We start from the raw sequence: 19,614 nt of genomic DNA, 5'->3' as shown, positions 1-19,614 counted from the left end.
CAACAGTACCTGCTTGGTTGCCTGTTTGAGATACCTGTGTATCCTTTCCTCTCACTATCTGTGCCTGCTATTCCTACTAGGTATTCTGTGACAGCCTCAACCTTTACTGTTCAATTTAAAGGGACAGTCTACACCAGAATATTTGTTTTAAAAGATAGATAATCCCTTTATTACCCATTTCCTAGTTTTGCATAACCAACACAGTTATAATACACTTTTTACCTCTGTGATTATCTTGTATCTAAGCCTCTGCAAACTGCCCCTTAATTCAGTTCTTTTGACAGACTTGCATTTAGCCAATCAGTGCTGCTCCTAGGAACTCCACGTACATTAGCTCAATGTTATCTATATGAAACATATGAACTAACACCCTCTAGTGGTAAAAAACTGTCACAATGCCCTGAGCTAAGAGGCAGCCTTCAAGGGCTTAGAAATTAGCATATGAGCCTCATAGATTTTGCTTTCAACTAAGAATACCAAGAGAACAAAGCAAAATTGGCGATAGAAGTTAATTGGAAAATTGTTTAAAATGACATGCCCTATCTGAATAATGAAAGTTTGTTTTGAACTAGACTGTCCCTTTAAGCATCAGTGCCAATTGGACTTTGTCACTCCAAACTACTTAAAGTATTCTGAACCTTGTTTTGGACTTGTTTTAGTGTTCTGTATAGGGCCTATGCTCAAACTTGCTGTTTCTGTGATCCTCAGTTTAAACTACTGACTGTTCTTTTGCTTATCAATCAGTAAAGCTTTCAAAAAGACTTTCATTGTTCTGTGTATCTGTTTCTGCATTCTGAGTTCCACACAGTGACAATACATTTGTATTAGAAAGACAGACCAACCATACCATTGTTCAGCAGTTTAAACTGCAGAGAGTTAAAAAAATAAATGAAAAAATCCTCTCCTGACCTCCAGAGCTTTAAATCCCTCCCACTTTTCCTAATCCTCAGTCATTTTGTTTTACCTCCTTTAGCAGAATTATATTTGATTTGTGTAATATTTTTTAAACAAAGTCACATAATACAGTTAAAAACATAAAGAAAATAAGGCTAGAATGCACCTGATGTGTTTTTTTTTGTTTTTTAAATGGGTGGTTGTTAATAGATTCAGTACTCCAAATAATTATTTGGCCATAAATTGAAGAATATGCTTATCTAATGTATTATTTGTGAATATTTGGTTATAGTTGGTATGGATAATTATATTAAATTATTAAATAATAATAATAATAATTAACCACTTTCACTCAGGTATAAATTTGTTTGTAGAAAGCTCCCCCTCTGCATTTATATTTATGGAAGGTGCTATCCAGGCCATAGCTTCTGCAGAATGCACTCATGCATGTGCACGGTATGGGGCAGACATGAAATCTAACTAAAGCAGTACACAGTATAAAGCTGAAGCTTTCATAAAGCATGTGACATTATCCCTATGGAAACAAGCAAGCCTCTTGACAACAAACAATAGTACCCTCTGAGTACCTGCTGTCCCTCCTCAACCCTCCCCTTACTAGCATAAGTAATTATCCTCACATGCACACTTTGTTACATGATACCTCAGGGTTTGGAGTAAGACACTGATAACGGGGGGGGGGGGGTAGAGCAGGCTACACTTGGCAACAGTAAAGTGTAAGTCATTTTGCTGATTTTTGGAAATGTTATTAAAATACTTATAAGCTTTTTTTTTGTACACTTTTTTTCACACACAGTTTTACCTCAGTTCATAAAAAGATAACAAAATGTTGGATGCGCCAAAGAATAAAAACTACAAAAATTATGTATACAACAACGTGCATATGAAATGTGACCCCTATAGTTCTGAAATGCAACAGTGACAAAGTAAATATACTGGGATCTCAAGTGTGATAATAGGCAACAGTGTGCGCTCTCAAATGACTAAATTGCAACTGTGATGCAAAGTGCAATACAAGCAGAGTTACACAATGAGAAAGATAAAATATATACGGTGATATTAGTATCAAAAATACTAAGCACAACAAAATAATAAATAACTAATCAGAAAATGGTCAGAAAAGACAGAGAAACGTTGTCTTATAACTAATAAAGTCTTTTTAAATATAGACTTTTTATCCACGACTTTTATATCCATGTATCCACATCCACTGTGGAAGTCCATTGTAGTTTAATATATTGGATTGCAGTCGCCTTTTTGCAGTGGAGGACGGACCCCGGTATTTTCAGCCTACCAAGGATACACGCTGTTTGGAATACACAAGGGGAAGTTATCTGGACAACTTATAAGAGTCCAGGAGGCCCGCGTAGCGCTTCTCAAGTGCTTGAAATTTTGTAAGTATAGCAGTAGCTGCGCTGATGTGTTTCTGAACTACTGATTGTGCACTATGGTGGCGCCTTCTTCTTCTTTTTCGATTACCTCAGTTCACCCTTTTATAATATGCACATAACTCAAAATGTTTTATGACACTTTAAGTGTATACATTTAGCTATTTGTATAACTGGCCATTAACTGAATATACAAATACTGAATATCATACATTTACCACCCTGGTCTACATAATTCTTCAATGAATAAAGTTCATTATTTTTATTTTAAGTGTTTTTATAGCATTTAAATTAAAGTTAAGTTTTACTTTCACTATTTTGGTTATAGTTCAATATTTAATGACCTTGTGAGTTCATCTGAATATGATCTTGTGATCAAGGGTATCTAACCCAAGCAGCCTTCTTTGTAATTGCAGAAATCATAGCATTGTGCAACTGTGGCAATATTGATAAGGCTTGATTTTACATTTCTTTCATCAGGGGGTTAGAGTACACAAGCCATTACTCCTGGAAATTCAAATAATGGCCACTAAGAGGAGGCCAAGATACCCGACAATCTAAAAGCTGTAAAATGCCTCTCACCCCTCTGATATTGCAGTCTTATCTTTGCCTCATAGGACTAGGTGGAGAATTGAGGTGCTTCAAATTCTTTGTAAGAAGGAGTTCTGTGAAATACATTAGACAGCTATTATAAAAAGAGAGGGATAATAAGAGGGATACTAATGCTGTGTAAAGGAATTCTCCTTTGGTAACTAGCCTACCACAGGTGTCACTAGGACCGATCCCTTGCCTTTTCCTGCTTGGCCTCATTGTTGTAGTCATATAGAAAATCCTCTACTGTTTCTTTCTAATGGTGGAGATAGTCCACGAAAATCCTTACTGTTGGGAATTCATCTTCTGGCCACTAGGAGGAGGCAAAAACAGGCTACAGTAAAAACTTTCATATTTCTCCTACTTTATTTTCACTCACAGTATTTCTTTGCTTCGTCAAGGAGAGGGCAAGGACAGAGGTGTCTTTGAAAAGTTGAATTATTTTCTCCCTCAATGGACAATTCATGGAAGAGAGAGATGGAGAATGGTGCTGCCCGTTTGGATATAACTTCTTAGGAGGTTTTATCTTTGCCATGCCTCAGGTATCACTAGGAAGTTCCTAAGCTTCCTCCTTTGGGCTAGGTGTAGTAACCCTTTTATGCACAATCATAATTGTCAGTGACATAGGAGGATTGTGTCCTGCAACGATCTCCCCCTGTTGGTACTTATTGAAGGGGGGGATCTCCTATGGGGCTTAGTTAGTCCTGGATATGTGAGGAACACTGATCATGTCTCCAAGGGGTTTAGTTAGCCCTAGATATGACACACTTCTTATGACACTTTGGGCTAGATTACAAGTGGAGCGTTAATTTATTGCACACCTGCAAATGGGAAAATTTGGCCGTTTGTGGGCCGCAATAAATAACCAGCCATTTACAAGTTTATTAATATTAGCGCTCAGAAAATTAACCACCGATCAAATCTCTGGTTTATTTTCTACAAGTGCCCCAAATGCCCCCAAAATAAAGGGTCTTTTTAGTTTTTTATGAATTTTTTTTAGCTTTTCCCCCCATAAAAAACTACTGCATTAGACAGTTTTTAGGGGTTAAAAGTGACTTTACACTGCGGTCTATGGGAACTGTGTGTTCCCTGTAAATATATATTTACAGGTATATGCTTATATACGTATATATTTGTGTTAATATGTGCTATCGAAGCATGCTCTTGTGAGCGCAATACTTCTGTGCAATGCACCTAACTCATAATACCAGCGCACATTTGCGTGCACTGGTATTACCCAGTTGAGCACAAATATCGATTTCACGGTAGCGATATTTTGCTCTCAACTTGTAATCTGATCCTTAGGGGGATATTTATCAAGCCGTCAACCTGAAATACGCTGGAATTCCGCAGCGTAATTGTGGCGAGCTTGATCCGACCTATTTATCAAAGCCTACAGACCGGCAAAATTTGAAATCTGTGACGTAACATACAATCCACTGGTCTCAATGTGACACAGATTGATGCTTATGTCATTACAGATGTTCCGAATACACATTCGGCACTATTTGACACTTTTTCAAAGTTATCAAATAGTTAACCGGTACGCTTGGCTATTCCGGCCCAGTGTACCTGGTTTTCAGTCCGCCACCCTGGTGGCCGTGGATGCCATAGGAATCAATAGAAGTCTGAAGGCAGCAAAAGCTTATGTTCGATGCTGCCAGATATCCCATTGATTTCTATTGTAGAAAACCAGTAACGTTTACACCTAACATAAACCCAGAGTCTATACACCCCTAATCTGCCATCCCCCACCTTTGCTGTAACCTAAATAAAATGCATTAACCCCTATCCCACTGCTTCCGGACCCCACCGCAACTAAATAAAAGTATTAACCCCTATCCCGCTGCTCTCAGACCCCACTGCAACTAAATAAAAGTATAAACCCCTGTCCCGCCGCTCCTGAACCCCACTGCAACTAAATAAAAGTATTAACCCCTAAACCCCTGGCCTCCCACATCACTACCACTAACTAAACCTATTTACCCCTAAACCCCTGGCCCCCCACATCGCCATAAACTAAATTAAGCTATTAACCCCTTAACCTAACAACCCGCTAACTTTACATTAAAATTACAACATTCCTATCTTATAATACATTTTAACTTACCTTTAGAATTAATATAAACTATTTTAAACTATTAATTAACCTACCCTATTATCCTACAATTAAATAAAACTATATTAAACTATGAGAGGATGAGAGCTGCTCAAATCATATTGGCTGATTGGAACAGACAATAGGATTTTAGCAGCTCTAATCCTATTGGCTGATTGGAAACTTTCAGTCAATAGGAATGCAAGGGACGCCATCTTGGATGACGTCACTTGCATTCAAGATCCAGTTTACGGCGGAGACTGTATTGAAGAGAAGCTCCTCGTCGGATGTTTGCAGGATGGAGCCGCTCCACGCCGGATGTTTTCAGGATGGAGACGCTCCTGGCCGGATGGATGAAGATAGAAGAGGCGGCATGGATGAAGACTTCTTGCCGGCTGGATGGATCCTTCAAGCGGAACTTCAAAAACTGTAAGTGGATCGTCGGGGGTTAGTGTTAGGTTTCATTAAGGGTTTTTTGGGTGGGTTTTATTTTTAGAGTAGAGTCTGGGCAGTAAAATAGCTAAATGCCCTTTTAAGGGCAATGCCCATACAAATGCCCTTTTCAGGGCAATGGGGAGCTTAGGTTTTTTTAGATAGGGTTTTTATTTGGGGGGGTTGGTTGTGTGGGTGGTGGGTTTTACTGTTTGGGGGGGTTGTATTTTTTTTTACAGGTAAAAGAGCTGATTTCTTTGGGACAATGCCCCGCAAAAGGCTCTTTTAAGGGCCATTGGTAGTTTATTGTAGGCTAGGGTTTTTTTTTATTTTGGGGGGCTGACAGTATTGAGATTAAAAATCCATTTAGTTTCCATTTTTAGTAATCTCTGTTCTGTTTCACCTCCCATAATTCCTGGTCTCAGTCTTTCTATACCCCAACATTTAAAGGCCTTAGTGTTGCCATTGTGGGATTGTAAGAAGTATAAATTTTTTTTACCATTTTCTGTGTCTTTTTGTGCTGTTCTAATATTACTGAGATGTTCTGTCATTCGTGTACCCATATTTCTGGTAGTCATACCTACATAGCATAAATTACAGCTGCACGATATGCAATAGATCACATTAGTACTTTTACAGTTTATATGATCCTTAATTTTCCAGGTTTTGTTAAATCTGTCTGTAATTGTTTTTTTTTTTTTTGATCATGTATTGACAGACCTTACAATTACTACATGCTATTGAGCCTTTATATATTGGAGATTTATTGATATTCCTATCAAAGTGCCTATTAATTAAATAATCACTGATGTTGGTACCGCTTCTATATGTGAATAGCGGTTTATTAGGAATTAAGGATTTTAGTAATTTATCTGCTTGCAATACGTGCCAGTGCTTATTAATAATTTTATTAATATGACCGCTTGCTTTTGAAAAAGTGGATACAATTCTTAGAGTATTAGATTGCTCTTATTTCCTAGGGGTGAGTAGTTCTTTTCCATCTCTTAATAATGCTTTATTATAAGCTCTAATGAGGGATTTTTTTGAATATCCTCTTTTCAGGAGTCTTTCTCTTAGTTCTGATGCTGCTGTTTTAAAGCTTTCAAGTGTACTACAATTTCTTTTTAAACATAGATATTCGCTTACTGGTAATCCTCTAATGGTAGAGGGATGATGATAACTGCTCGCATGAAGTATATTATTTGTGGCAGTTGGTTTTCTGTAAGCATCAGTGGTCAGATTCATTTCATTGTTATTAATAGTAAGATCAAGAAATTCTACTTTTATTCTTATTAATTGTAGATGTTAAATATAACCCAAATGGGTTAACATTGAGTGTCTCTATAAATTCTAGCAGCAATTCTTCAGGGACATTCCACACAAAGAATGTCATCTATATATCTGGACTAGTGGGATATGTGAGTTGTGAACTGTTTCATAGACTCATGAAACACTACCGTGTATTCCCACCAGCCCAGATATATATTCACATATGTGGGGGCACATGACGTGCCCATGGCAGTACCACATATTTGTAGGAAAAACCTATCATCAAAGACGAAATAGTTATGAGTCAGGACAAATTTAAGGAGTGAAATCAGGAAATCCTTTAGTTCATTTGATATGTTTATTTCTCTCTGTAAGTAATGAGAAATGGCTCTGTAGCCCCAGTCTGTTAGAATGCTGGTGTAGAGCGATTCTACATCACATGTGACTAGGATAGTCTCTGGTTTTATTTCAACTTCTTGCATTCTATTGAGCATATGCATCGTGTCCCTAAGTTAAGTAAGGTCATTAGGTCAGAGCAGGATGAACTTTCATTACGAAGGGATCTGCAAAAATTAGAAGTATGGGCAAGTAAATGAAAAATGAGATTTAATACGGAAAAATGCAAGGTTCTACATTTTGGAAGTAAAAATAAGCAGGCAACATATTTTTTCAATGGAACAAGACTTAGCCAAACAGAGGAGGAAAGGGATTTGGGAGTAGTAATAGATAACAAGCTAAAGATGGGTGCCCAATGCAGGGCAGCGGTTTCAAAGGCTAATAAGATACTAGCATGTATTAAAAGAGGCATTGATTAAAGGGAGGAAAGCATAATTCTGTCACTATATAAAGCCCTGGTAAGACCTCACCTTGAGTATGGAGTGCAGTTCTGGGGACCGATCGCAAAAAAAGATATTGCAGAACTAGAAAAAGTTCAGAGAAGGGCCACAAAGCTAATAAGGGAATTGGAGAAATTAACCTATGAGGAGAGGCTAGCCAAACTGTTTCTGTTTTCTTTAGAAAAAAAGATGCTTGAGAGGTGACATGATTTCTTTATATAAATATATTCAAGGCCCATATTCAGAGATGGCAGAAGCTCTGTTTATTCCAAGAAAATTGTTTCTGACAAGAGGTCACAATTTATGGTTGGAGGAAAGGAGATTTAATCTCCTTCAACAGAAAAGTTTTTTCACTGTAAGAGCAATAGAATTGTGGAACTCATTACCAAAGGAGGTAGTGAATGCCAATACCCTAGATACATGTAAAAATAGTCTGGATACATTTCTGTATATAAACAAAATTCATGGATATGATTGCTAGTATTAAATGGGCCACCTTATAGTGGGGTTATTTAAGCTTAACTGGAGCTTTTTGTAAGTATTTTAGATTTGTATAGGTTGAACTCGATGGACTTCAGTCTTTTTTCAACCTTATCTACTATGTTACTATGTATAGACAGTGCCATGTCAGGAGCTTGGTGCCTACAACATGTATTTGCTTATGTCACTTTAAGAGGGGTGAAACGGACTAGTTAAGTTTTTTTTATTTATTTTTTGGAGACCTAACTGTGCATTACTTTTATTTCTTTTATGTAATTGGCAAGAGTCCATGAGCTAGTGACGTATGGGATATACATTCCTACCAGGAGGGGCAAAGTTTCCCAAACCTCAAAATGCCTATAAATACACCCCTCACCACACCCACAATTCAGTTTTACAAACTTTGCCTCCCATGGAGGTGGTGAAGTAAGTTTGTGCTAGATTTCTACGTTGATATGCGCTTCGCAGCAGGCTGAAGCCCGGTTTTCCTCTCAGAGTGCAGTGAATGTCAGAGGGATGTGAAGAGAGTATTGCCTATTTGAATACAATGGTCTTCCTCTAGGGGATCTATTTCATAGGTTCTCTGTTATCGGTCGTAGAGATTTCTTCTCCTATCTCCCTTTTCAGATCGACGATATACCCTTATATACCATTACCTCTACTGATTCTCGTTTCAGTACTGGTTTGGCTATATGTAGATGAGTGTCTTAGGGTAAGTAAGTCTTATTTTATTCATGACACTCTAAGCTATGGTTGGGCACTTTATATGTAAAGTTCTAAATATATGTGTTAAACTTATATTTGCCATGATTCAGGATAATCAGTATTCCTTCTTTCAGACTGTCAGTTTCATTTTTTTGGGAAAATGCATATGAATAAATATTTTTCTTACCTTAAAAATTTCAATTTGACTTTTTTTCTAAATTGCGGGCTGTTAGGCTCACGGGTGCAGAAAATGCTTCAATTTATTGCGTCATTTTTGGCGCGAGACTTTTTTGGCGCAAAAATTTCGTCATTTCCGGCGTCATAATTGATGCCGGAAGTTCTCACGTGGTTGCGTAATTTTTTGACGCATGTGTGTTAGACGTTTTTTTGGCGCCAAAAAATGTGGGCGTCATACTTGGCGCCAAAAATGTTGGCGTCATACTTGGCGCCAGTTTTTTTTCACATTATTTCAGTCTCACTTTTTTGTTTCTTCTGGTTGCTAGAGGCTTGATTGTTTTGAATTTTTTCCCATTCCTGAAACTGTCATTTAAAGGGACATAATACTCATATGCTAAATCACTTGAAACTGATGCAGTATAACTGTAAAAAGCTGACAGGAAAATATCACCTGAGCATCTCTATGTAAATAAGGAAGATATTTTACCTCACAATTTCCTCAGCTCAGCAGAGTAAGTTCTGTGTAAAAAGTTATACTCAGCTGCTCCCAGCTGCAGGTAAAAAAATTCAAAAAAATGAAGAAATGAACAGCAGCCAATCAGCATCAGCAGTGCTGAGGTCATAAACTCTTACTGTGATCTCATGAGATTTGACTTAACTCTCATGAGATTTCATAGTAAGCTTCCTTTACCTGATTGGTGAAATAATATGAGAGTGCACGATGCTCATCCCTTCAGATGTCCCAGGACAGACACACTAAAATGCTGCTTAGAAATCCTTTACAATGGGAGGTGGCTACTGAGGAACTTTTGAGGTAAAATATCTTTCTTTTTTACATAGAGATGTTCAGGAGATATTTTCTAGTCAGCTTTTTACAGCTATGCTGCATCACTTTCAAGTGTTTAAACATTTGGGTATTATGGCCCTTTAAGGAATTTGATAATTTTGCTTTATATGTTGTTTTTTCTATTGCATATTGCAAGATGTCACTACCTGACCCTGGATCAGAATCTACTTCTGGAATGACGCTGCCTGATGTCGGTTCTACCAAAGCTAAGTGCATTTGTTGTAAACTTTTGGTAACTGTTCCTCTGGCTGTAGTTTGTGTTAGTTGTCATGATAAACCTTCTAACGCTGATAATGTTTCCATTAATAATAATCCATTACCTGTTGTTGTTCCTTCAACATCTAATGTTCAGGATGTTCCTGTTAATGTAAGAGAATTTGTTTCTAATTCTATTCGGAAGGCTCTGTCTGTTATTCCTCCTTCTAGTAAACGTAAAAGGTCTTTTAAAACTTCTCATATTTCAGATGAATTTTTAAATGACCGCCATCATTCTGTCTTATCTTTTTCTGATGAGGATCTATCTGGTTCAGAAGATTCTGCCTCAGATATTGACACTGATAAATCTTCATCTTTGTTTAAGATGGAGTTTATTCGTTCTTTACTTAAAGAAGTGTTGATTGCATTAGATATGGAGGAGTCTAGTCCTCTTGATATTAAAGCTAATAAGCGTTTAAATTCAGTTTTTAAACCCCATGTAGTTATTCCAGAAGTTTTTCCAGTTCCTGATGCTATTTCAGAAGTAATTTCTAGGGAATGGAATAGTCTGGTTACTTCATTTACTCCTTCTCCAAGGTTTAAAAAATTGTACCCTTTGCCATCTGATAGATTAGAGTTTTGGGAGAAAATCCCCAAGGTTGATGGGGCTATCTCTACTCTTGCTAAACGTACTACTATTCCTACGGCAGATAGTACTTCTTTTAAGGATCCTTTAGATAGGAAGCTTGAATCCTTTCTAAGGAAGGCTTATTTATGTTCAGGTAATCTTCTTAGACCTGCTATTTCTTTGGCTGATGTTGCTGCAGCTTCCACTTTCTGTTTGGAGGCTTTAGCGCAACAGTGTCAGACCATAATGCTTATAGCATTGTTAAACTTCTTCAACATGCTAATAACTTTGTTTGTGATGCCATTTTTGATATCATTAGAATTGATGTCAGGTATATGTCTTTAGCTATTTTAGCTAGAAGAGCTTTATGGCTTAAGTCTTGGAATGCAGATATGACTTCTAAGTCAACGTTGCTTTCTCTTTCTTTCCAAGGTAATAAATTATTTGGTTCACAGTTGGATTCAATAATTTCAACTGTTACTGGGGGGAAGGGAGCCTTTTTGCCTCAGGACAAAAAATCTAAAGGTAAATACAGGGCTGCTAATCGTTTTTGTTCCTTTCGTCAGAATAAGGAACAGAAGCCTGACCCTTCCCCTAAAGGAACAGTTTCCGTTTGGAAACCTTCTCCAGTCTGGAATAAATCCAAGCCTTTTAGAAAGTCAAAACCAGCTCTTAAATTCGCATGAAGGTGCGGCCCTCATTCCAGCACAGCTGGTAGGGAGCAGGTTACGATTTTTCAAAGGTGTTTGGATCAATTCGATTCACAGTCTTTGGATTCAGAACATTGTTTCACAAGGGTACAGAATAGGTTTCAAGGTAAGACCGCCTGTGAGAAGATTTTTTCTCTCACGCATTCCAGTAAACCCAGTAAAGGCTCGGGCGTTTCTGAAATGTGTTTCAGACCTAGAGTTGGCTGGGGTAATTGTGCCAGTTCCAGTTCTGGAATGAGGTCTGGGGTTTTATTCAAATCTGTTCATTGTACCAAAGAAGGAGAATTCCTTCAGTCCGGTTCTGGATCTAAAAATATTGAATCGTTATGTAAGGATACCAACTTTCAAAAAGTTGACTATAAGGACTATTCTGCCTTTTGTTCAGCAAGGGCATTATATGTCTACAATAGACTTACAGGATGCATATCTTCATATTCCAATTCATCCAGATCACTATCAGTTCCTGAGATTCTCTTTTCTAGACAAGCATTACCAGTTTGTTGCTCTTCCGTTTGGCCTAGCGACAGCTCCAAGGATCTTTTCAAAGGTTCTCGGTGCCCTTCTCTCTGTAATCAGAAAACAGGGTATTGCGGTATTTCCTTATTTGGACGATATCTTGGTACTTGCTCAGTCTTTACATTCTGCAGAATCTCACACAAATCAACTTGTGTTGTTTCTTCAAAGACATGGTTGGAGGATCAATTTACCAAAGAGTTCCTTGATTCCTCAGACAAGGGTAACCTTTTTGGGTTTCCAAATAGATTCAGTGTCCATGACTTTGTCTCTAACAGAAAAGAGACGTCTGAAATTGGTTTCAGCTTGTCGATACCTTCAGTCTCAATCGTTCCCTTTGGTAGCTTTGTGCATGGAAATTCTAGGTCTCATGACTGCTGCATAGGACGCGATCCCTTTTGCTCGTTTTCACATGAGACCTCTCCAGCTTTGTATGCTGAACCAATGGTGCAGGGATTATACAAAGATATCACAATTAATATCCTTAAATCCCAATGTTCGATCTTCTCTGACTTGGTGGTTGGATCACCATCGTTTAATTCAAGGGGCCTCTTTTGTTCGTCCAACCTGGACTGTGATCTCAACAGTTGCGAGTCTTTCAGGTTGGGGAGCTGTATGGGGATCTCTGACAGCGCAGGGGGTTTGGGAATCTCAAGAGGCGAGATTTCCAATCAACATTTTGGAACTCCGTGCGATTTTCAGAGCTCTTCAGTTCTGGCCTCTTCTGAAGAGAGAATTGTTTATTTGTTTTCAGACAGACAATGTCACAACCGTGGCGTATGTCAATCATCAAGGTGGGACTCACAGTCCTCAGGCTATGAAAGAAGTATCTTGGATACTTGTATGGGCGGAATCCAGCTCCTGTCTAATCTCTGTGGTTCACATCCCAGGTATAGACAATTGGGAAGCGGATTATCTCAGTCGCCAGACGTTACATCCGGGCGAATGGTCTCTTCACTCAGAGGTATTTCTTCAGATTGTTCAAATCTGGGGACTTCCAGAAATAGATCTGATGGCTTCTCATCTAAACAAGAAACTTCCCAGGTATCTGTCCAGATCCAGAGATCCTCAGTCGGAAGCGGTGGATGCGTTGTCGCTTCCTTGGAATTATCAACCTGCTTATGTCTTTCCGTCTCTAGTTCTTCTTCCAAAAGTGATTTCCAAAATCCTAATGGCCTCACAGGTTTTGGTATGCGGATCTCGTTCGGATGGCCAGTTGCCAACCTTGGACACTTCCGTTAAGGCCAGACCTTCTATCTCAAGGCCCATTTTTCCATCAGGATCTCAAATCATTAAATTTGAAGGTATGGAGATTGAACGCTTGATACTTAGTCATAGAGGTTTCTCTGATTCAGTGATTAATACTATGTTACAGGCTCGTAAATCTGTGTCTAGAAAGATTTATTACCGAGTCTGGAAGACTTACATTTCTTGGTGTTCTCATAAATTCTCTTGGCATTCTTTTAGAATTCCTAGAAGTTTACAGTTTCTTCAGGATGGTTTGGATAAGGGTTTTTCTGCGAGTTCCTTGAAAGGACAAATCTCTGCTCTTTCTGTTCTTTTTCACAAAAAGATTGCTAATCATCCTGATATTCATTGTTTTGTATAGACTTTGGTTCGTATCAAGCCTGTCATTAAGTCAATCTCTCCTCCTTGGAGTCTTAATTTGGTTCTGAGGGCTTTACAGGCTCCTCCGTTTGAACCTATGCATTCTCTGGATATTAAATTACTTTCTTGGAAAGTTTTGTTCCTTTTGGCCATCTCTTCTGCTAGAAGAGTTTCTGAGTTATCTGCTCTTTCTTGTGAATCTCCTTTTCTGATTTTTCATCAGGATAAGGCGGTGTTGCGGACTTCATTTAAATTTTTACCTAAAGTTGTGAATTCTAACAACATTAGTAGAGAAATTGTTGTCCCTTCATTGTTTCCTAATCCTAAGAATTCTCTGGAGAGATCTTTACATTCTTTGGATGTAGTAAGAGCTTTGAAATATTATGTTGAAGCTACTAAAGATTTCAGAAAGACTTCTAGTCTATTTGTTATCTTTTCTGGTTCCAGGAAAGGTCAGAAGGCTTCTGCCATTTCTTTGGCGTCTTGGTTAAAGTCTTTGATTCATCATGCTTATGTAGTGTCGGGTAAATCCCCGCCTCAAAGGATTACGGCTCATTCTGCTAGGTCAGTTTCTACTTCCTGGGCTTTTAGGAATGAAGCTTCTGTTGATCAGATTTGCAAAGCAGCAACTTGGTCTTCTTTGCATACTTTTACTAAATTCTACCATTTTTATGTATTTTCTTCTTCAGAAGCAGTTTTTGGTAGAAAAGTACTTCAGGCAGCTGTTTCAGTTTGATTCTTCTGCTTATTATTTCAATTTTTTGATTTGGGTTGTGGATTATTTTTTCAGCGGAATTGGCTGTCTTTATTTTATCCCTCCCTCTCTAGTGACTCTTGCGTGGAAGTTCCACATCTTGGGTATCTGCTATCCCATACGTCACTAGCTCATGGACTCTTGCCAATTACATGAAAGAAAACATAATTTATGTAAGAACTTACCTGATAAATTCATTTCTTTCATATTGGCAAGAGTCCATGAGGCCCACCCTTTTTTGTGGTGGTTATGATTTTTTTGTATAAAGCACAATTATTCCAATTCCTTGTTTGATGCTTTCGCTCCTTTCTTATCACCCCACTTCTTGGCTATTCGTTAAACTGAATTGTGGGTGTGGTGAGGGGTGTATTTATAGGCATTTTGAGGTTTGGGAAACTTTGCCCCTCCTGGTAGGAATGTATATCCCATACGTCACTAGCTCATGGACTCTTGCCAATATGAAAGAAATGAATTTATCAGGTAAGTTCTTACATAAATTATGTTTTTGGAGACCTAACCTATGGGGGGGGATTTCAGCGGGCTAGCGCCGCTTATAAAGTGGGGGAAAAATGGAGGGACGGAGCCTTATACACATGTGGATTGTGGTTAGACATTCTAAAATGCCAACAGAGAGGGAGATATAGGGCATCAAGCAGAAGTGACCTGAATGAGATTAGATATCATGAGATCTATGGGCAGATAGCAAAAAAAACTCACTAAGAAAGAAATTATATAGAATAGATAAATTTATATTCCTTAGACGGGTATATTCTAAGCTATTAGAGGAAGGCTTAGGTCAGAGTTTAATATTAATGACTTTGATAAAGAGAATGTAGCCCAAATCCTAATAACAACTAGGGAAAGTCTGCCTGTATTAATGAGAAAAGGGAAAAATACCCAAAGGACAACAATGTCTAAGCTAGTGTGACTAAGGTTATATTATTAAAGCTAGAGTATGTTATAAGTATAGCTATGCCCCCAAAAATTCTTTAATTACATACTTTTATTTAGGTTATAGCAGACTACTGCCCAGTTTATGTGAAAAAAAATATTAATTGGTAAGGGATAAGTAGGGAAATCAACATTGAGAACTTACAAAGACTTAGGTATGTAGTATACAATAATAGTAATAGTACAAGAAATATGCCCTTGAATAAACTGCCTAGCTTCAGCCATATTGGGGTCATATGACCAAGAGAGTACAGCCAAATTTATAACAAATTACAACTGCATATAAAATAATCTGAGACCTGTTAGAATAGAAAAAAAAAAAAAATACCCAAAGTATAATATTCAAAATGAGTGCATAGCATCGGCACCGGTGGGTCATTGTACAATGATAAAATTCGTGGTTTTACTCTGAAAATCTCTTAAATATCAGAATGTTCCAGAGTGTAAAATTAATGGAGTTTTGCAACATTTTGTGACTGTGAATATCTAGAGATTTCAGGAGGAAGTTGTTGTGTGATATGAAAAAATAGAGTAAAATATACATAATAGAAGATATTTGAGCAAATATAGACCAAGACCACACTTAAACACTTGCCTGAGTAAGTAGAGAGAGTGACCTAAAACCATAGTAGCTGGACAAACCGGTAGTCCAGTGGGAGACTTGAGTATGAGGTTTAGAACCATGTAGAGGTAAGAATTGGGAATGAACCATAAGTGTTAAAAATAAGCGGGACAAAAAAATATATATTAGTGAAAAAACATATGTTATAAAAATGAGAAAGTATGGTTTAAGTGTAAGTAAATTGAGGGCGTATGATATACCGTGAAAGCTATATATATATATATATATATATATATATATATATATATACAATCCAACATCTATAACACTTACTAATAAAATAGCGGTAGTGCGCCTAAGACCAGCAAGCCAATGGGAAGAATAGTATACAATTAGTGACATAGAAATTGACTTATAGAACTATAGCGGTGGGGTAAAAATACAGATATATTTCCCCTAATAATTAAAATGTAGTATTAGCTTAGTAATGTAGATGAATCTATTGCATATGAAATAACAAAATTTAGCCACACTGTCCCAGCCGCTGACAGCATGGCGTCATATTTGTCTCTGTACAGCTAACCATAAAAGCTATATTGCAGGAGGTAGGAAGTAAGTAATACTAAATAGATCTAACTGGACCACTGCGCTCATTCACACAAAGCTATAAGAACAAAATGACAAGCCAGTGCCCCAGTCATAACATATCATCAAGCCAGCTTATGTAGTTAGTTTATAGGAAAAACAATAATTACTTACGATCCATATCATAATAATCTACAGGATATATGCTTAGCTATAAAAGTTTGAGGACTATTTTGCACAAGTGAATTATGAAAAGGGATAAACAAAAGAGTGAAGGGGTCTACTACATACACAGGGGTAACTTAAGAAAAGGCTTTATGCCAGAATTCCACTACACTAGGGCAATCTGAGAAAGATATGTAAAAAGCTAGGTTTAGTATTCAATTGGGATGAACTCACATAAAACAGCTTAAGCTACAATAACACACTCTCATGTAAGCGCCAAGTAGCAACCTATCGCTTTTCAGGTTAAGTTGGTGTATGAGAAAATATACAATATTATAAAACACTTAAGGAAATAGTAAACAGTGAAATCTGATGACTGCAAAACAAACAGTTCTGAACTCAATGCCTAAAACTTCCTAATTACAGGGCAGTGAGAGTAGAGGAACACAAAACATTCACAAAGTGTGTTTAGCTCGCTTTAATTCTAATGTCATTCCGCTTTTCCTATAACCCCATGAAACATTGCAGAATAAAGAAGCAACCAAGATCAAAGTTACTGTTCCGTACTAGCTGGGGAGACAGCTGTATCCGGCATCACTGCCATCATAGATAGTTCCCAGTGCTAATAGATATCTGTAGCTTATAAATTCAAACCTTGTCCACTTTGCCCATGGTCATAAATAAGATCAAACACCCTACTGCAGGTCACTAGGTATGCATGTAGTGTTAAGGGTACTTAGAGTCTTTAATATAAGCTGCAAAATATAAAGACATAAACAGATCTGTCTCATCAACCTATACCGGCTCTTCTGGTCTCAATGTGTCTCAGGCAGACCTGTACAGGATCTCTCTGTTGTGGAGCAGAAGATGACTCCATTACCGGTTCATATCCAGACCCGATGGTTTCGACGGCAGTAGTGCCAGAAGTGAACTGCTGGCTCATAATTGAGACATCAGTGGAGTGAGGATAGTTTGAATCAATAATAGAAGTCGATCCGCCATCCAAACAGGTGTCTCCCTCAATGTGAGGTACATCTCCTGCCGCAGGAATAGGCTGTACAGTCTCCCTTGCTCCCTTGAGCGATCTTCACACTCAGGGGTGATCACTTGGAGCTGGGCTGAATAATCATGGCTTGCCGATGAGGCTGTAAAAGTGTTGTCCTGTGCACGGGAGACGTCAGAATGTATTGCCCTCTCATATCTTAACTCCACTATCATAGTTGGCACTTGGTAGAGGTCTGCTGTTAGCCGCCGCTCACAATACCTGGGTTTTAGTGTGGATCTAATTGAAGAAGTCTCAGTATGTTCCTGAGCTCTAAGTTATCGCACGGCACAGCTCCCGCTGCTCAGTAGAGGGTCAGCACCCCCGGGATCCTGTCTTGGCGACGAAGTTAGAGAGGCTACAATCAATAATAGGTCCTCAGTCAGACTCTGGAAATGTCTCTCCAAAAGTTGTTGAGTGCGCTGCTCCCATGCTTGTAGGGCTTACATACTGGCCAAATCAGTTGAGAGTAGATAGAGTACAGCAGCTCCACGTGGCGCAACTGAAGAGGGTATACTAATGAAATTACCCCATTATGATATATCTTTAGTTTCTTTTAGCATATGATAGACGGTGTTCATGTTCTTGTTGTATTATAGCAGGGATTCAGGCTCTTTATATAGAAATTAACATATATTCATATCTGAGAGTCCGGAGCTTCACAGAAACATGTCTGGCTGCTCTAGTAGTTGGCTCCGCCCCCCCTACTGTTGCTTTTTTATCATCTCGAACCAGTCTGTCCATTCTCCTCTGACGTCTGACATCAACAAGGCATTTTCGTCCACACAACTGCTAACTGGATATTTTCCCTTTTTTGGACCATTCTCTTTAAACCCTAGAGATCGTTGTGCGGGAAAATCCCAGTAGATCAGCAGTTTTTTAAATATTTAGACCAGCCCGCCTGGCACCAACAACCATGCCACTTTCAAAATCACTTAAATCCCCTTTCTTCCCCATTCTGATCTTCAGTTTATTCTTCAGAAAGTCGTCTTCACCACGTCTAGATGCCTAAATGCATTGAGTTGCTGCCATGTGATTGGCTAATTAGCAATTTGTGTTACCAAGCAATTGAACAGGTGTACCTTATAAAATGGCCAGTTAGTGTGTGTGTGTATATATATATATATATATATATATATATATATATATATATATTTAAAATGAGACATACCATTATTTCATATTGTATATCTAATTGTGCTAATTACCTATGCAATAATTTTGTGTCTCTTATTTTTATGAAATAGATGATTTTAATCTTGCTCTTTTATTTCCACTATATATATATATATATATATATATATATATATATATATATATACACAATCCAACATCTATAACACTTACTAATAAAATAGCGGTAGTGCGCCTAAGACCAGCAAGCCAATGGGAAGAATAGTATACAATTAGTGACATAGAAATTGACTTATAGAACTATAGCGGTGGGGTAAAAATACAGATATATTTCCCCTAATAATTAAAATGTAGTATTAGCTTAGTAATGTAGATGAATCTATTGCATATGAAATAACAAAATTTAGCCACACTGTCCCAGCCGCTGACAGCATGGCGTCATATTTGTCTCTGTACAGCTAACCATAAAAGCTATATTGCAGGAGGTAGGAAGTAAGTAATACTAAATAGATCTAACTGGACCACTGCGCTCATTCACACAAAGCTATAAGAACAAAATGACAAGCCAGTGCCCCAGTCATAACATATCATCAAGCCAGCTTATGTAGTTAGTTTATAGGAAAAACAATAATTACTTACGATCCATATCATAATAATCTACAGGATATATGCTTAGCTATAAAAGTTTGAGGACTATTTTGCACAAGTGAATTATGAAAAGGGATAAACAAAAGAGTGAAGGGGTCTACTACATACACAGGGGTAACTTAAGAAAAGGCTTTATGCCAGAATTCCACTACACTAGGGCAATCTGAGAAAGATATGTAAAAAGCTAGGTTTAGTATTCAATTGGGATGAACTCACATAAAACAGCTTAAGCTACAATAACACACTCTCATGTAAGCGCCAAGTAGCAACCTATCGCTTTTCAGGTTAAGTTGGTGTATGAGAAAATATACAATATTATAAAACACTTAAGGAAATAGTAAACAGTGAAATCTGATGACTGCAAAACAAACAGTTCTGAACTCA

At 37.8% G+C, this 19,614-nt stretch overlaps 1 protein-coding gene across 1 annotated transcript in view; it reads left to right on the top strand.

The window, feature by feature from the left end:
• LOC128661553 (CLIP-associating protein 2-like) overlaps nucleotides 1–19,614 on the top strand; it is an 898,219-nt gene that overhangs the window by 143,936 nt on the left and 734,669 nt on the right. The gene's annotated exons all lie outside the window — the stretch shown is intronic.

The sequence above is a fragment of the Bombina bombina genome, chromosome 5, assembly GCF_027579735.1.
Source record: "Bombina bombina isolate aBomBom1 chromosome 5, aBomBom1.pri, whole genome shotgun sequence".
Classification (NCBI taxonomy): Eukaryota; Metazoa; Chordata; class Amphibia; order Anura; family Bombinatoridae; genus Bombina; species Bombina bombina.
This window is presented reverse-complemented; position numbering and strand designations above follow the sequence as displayed.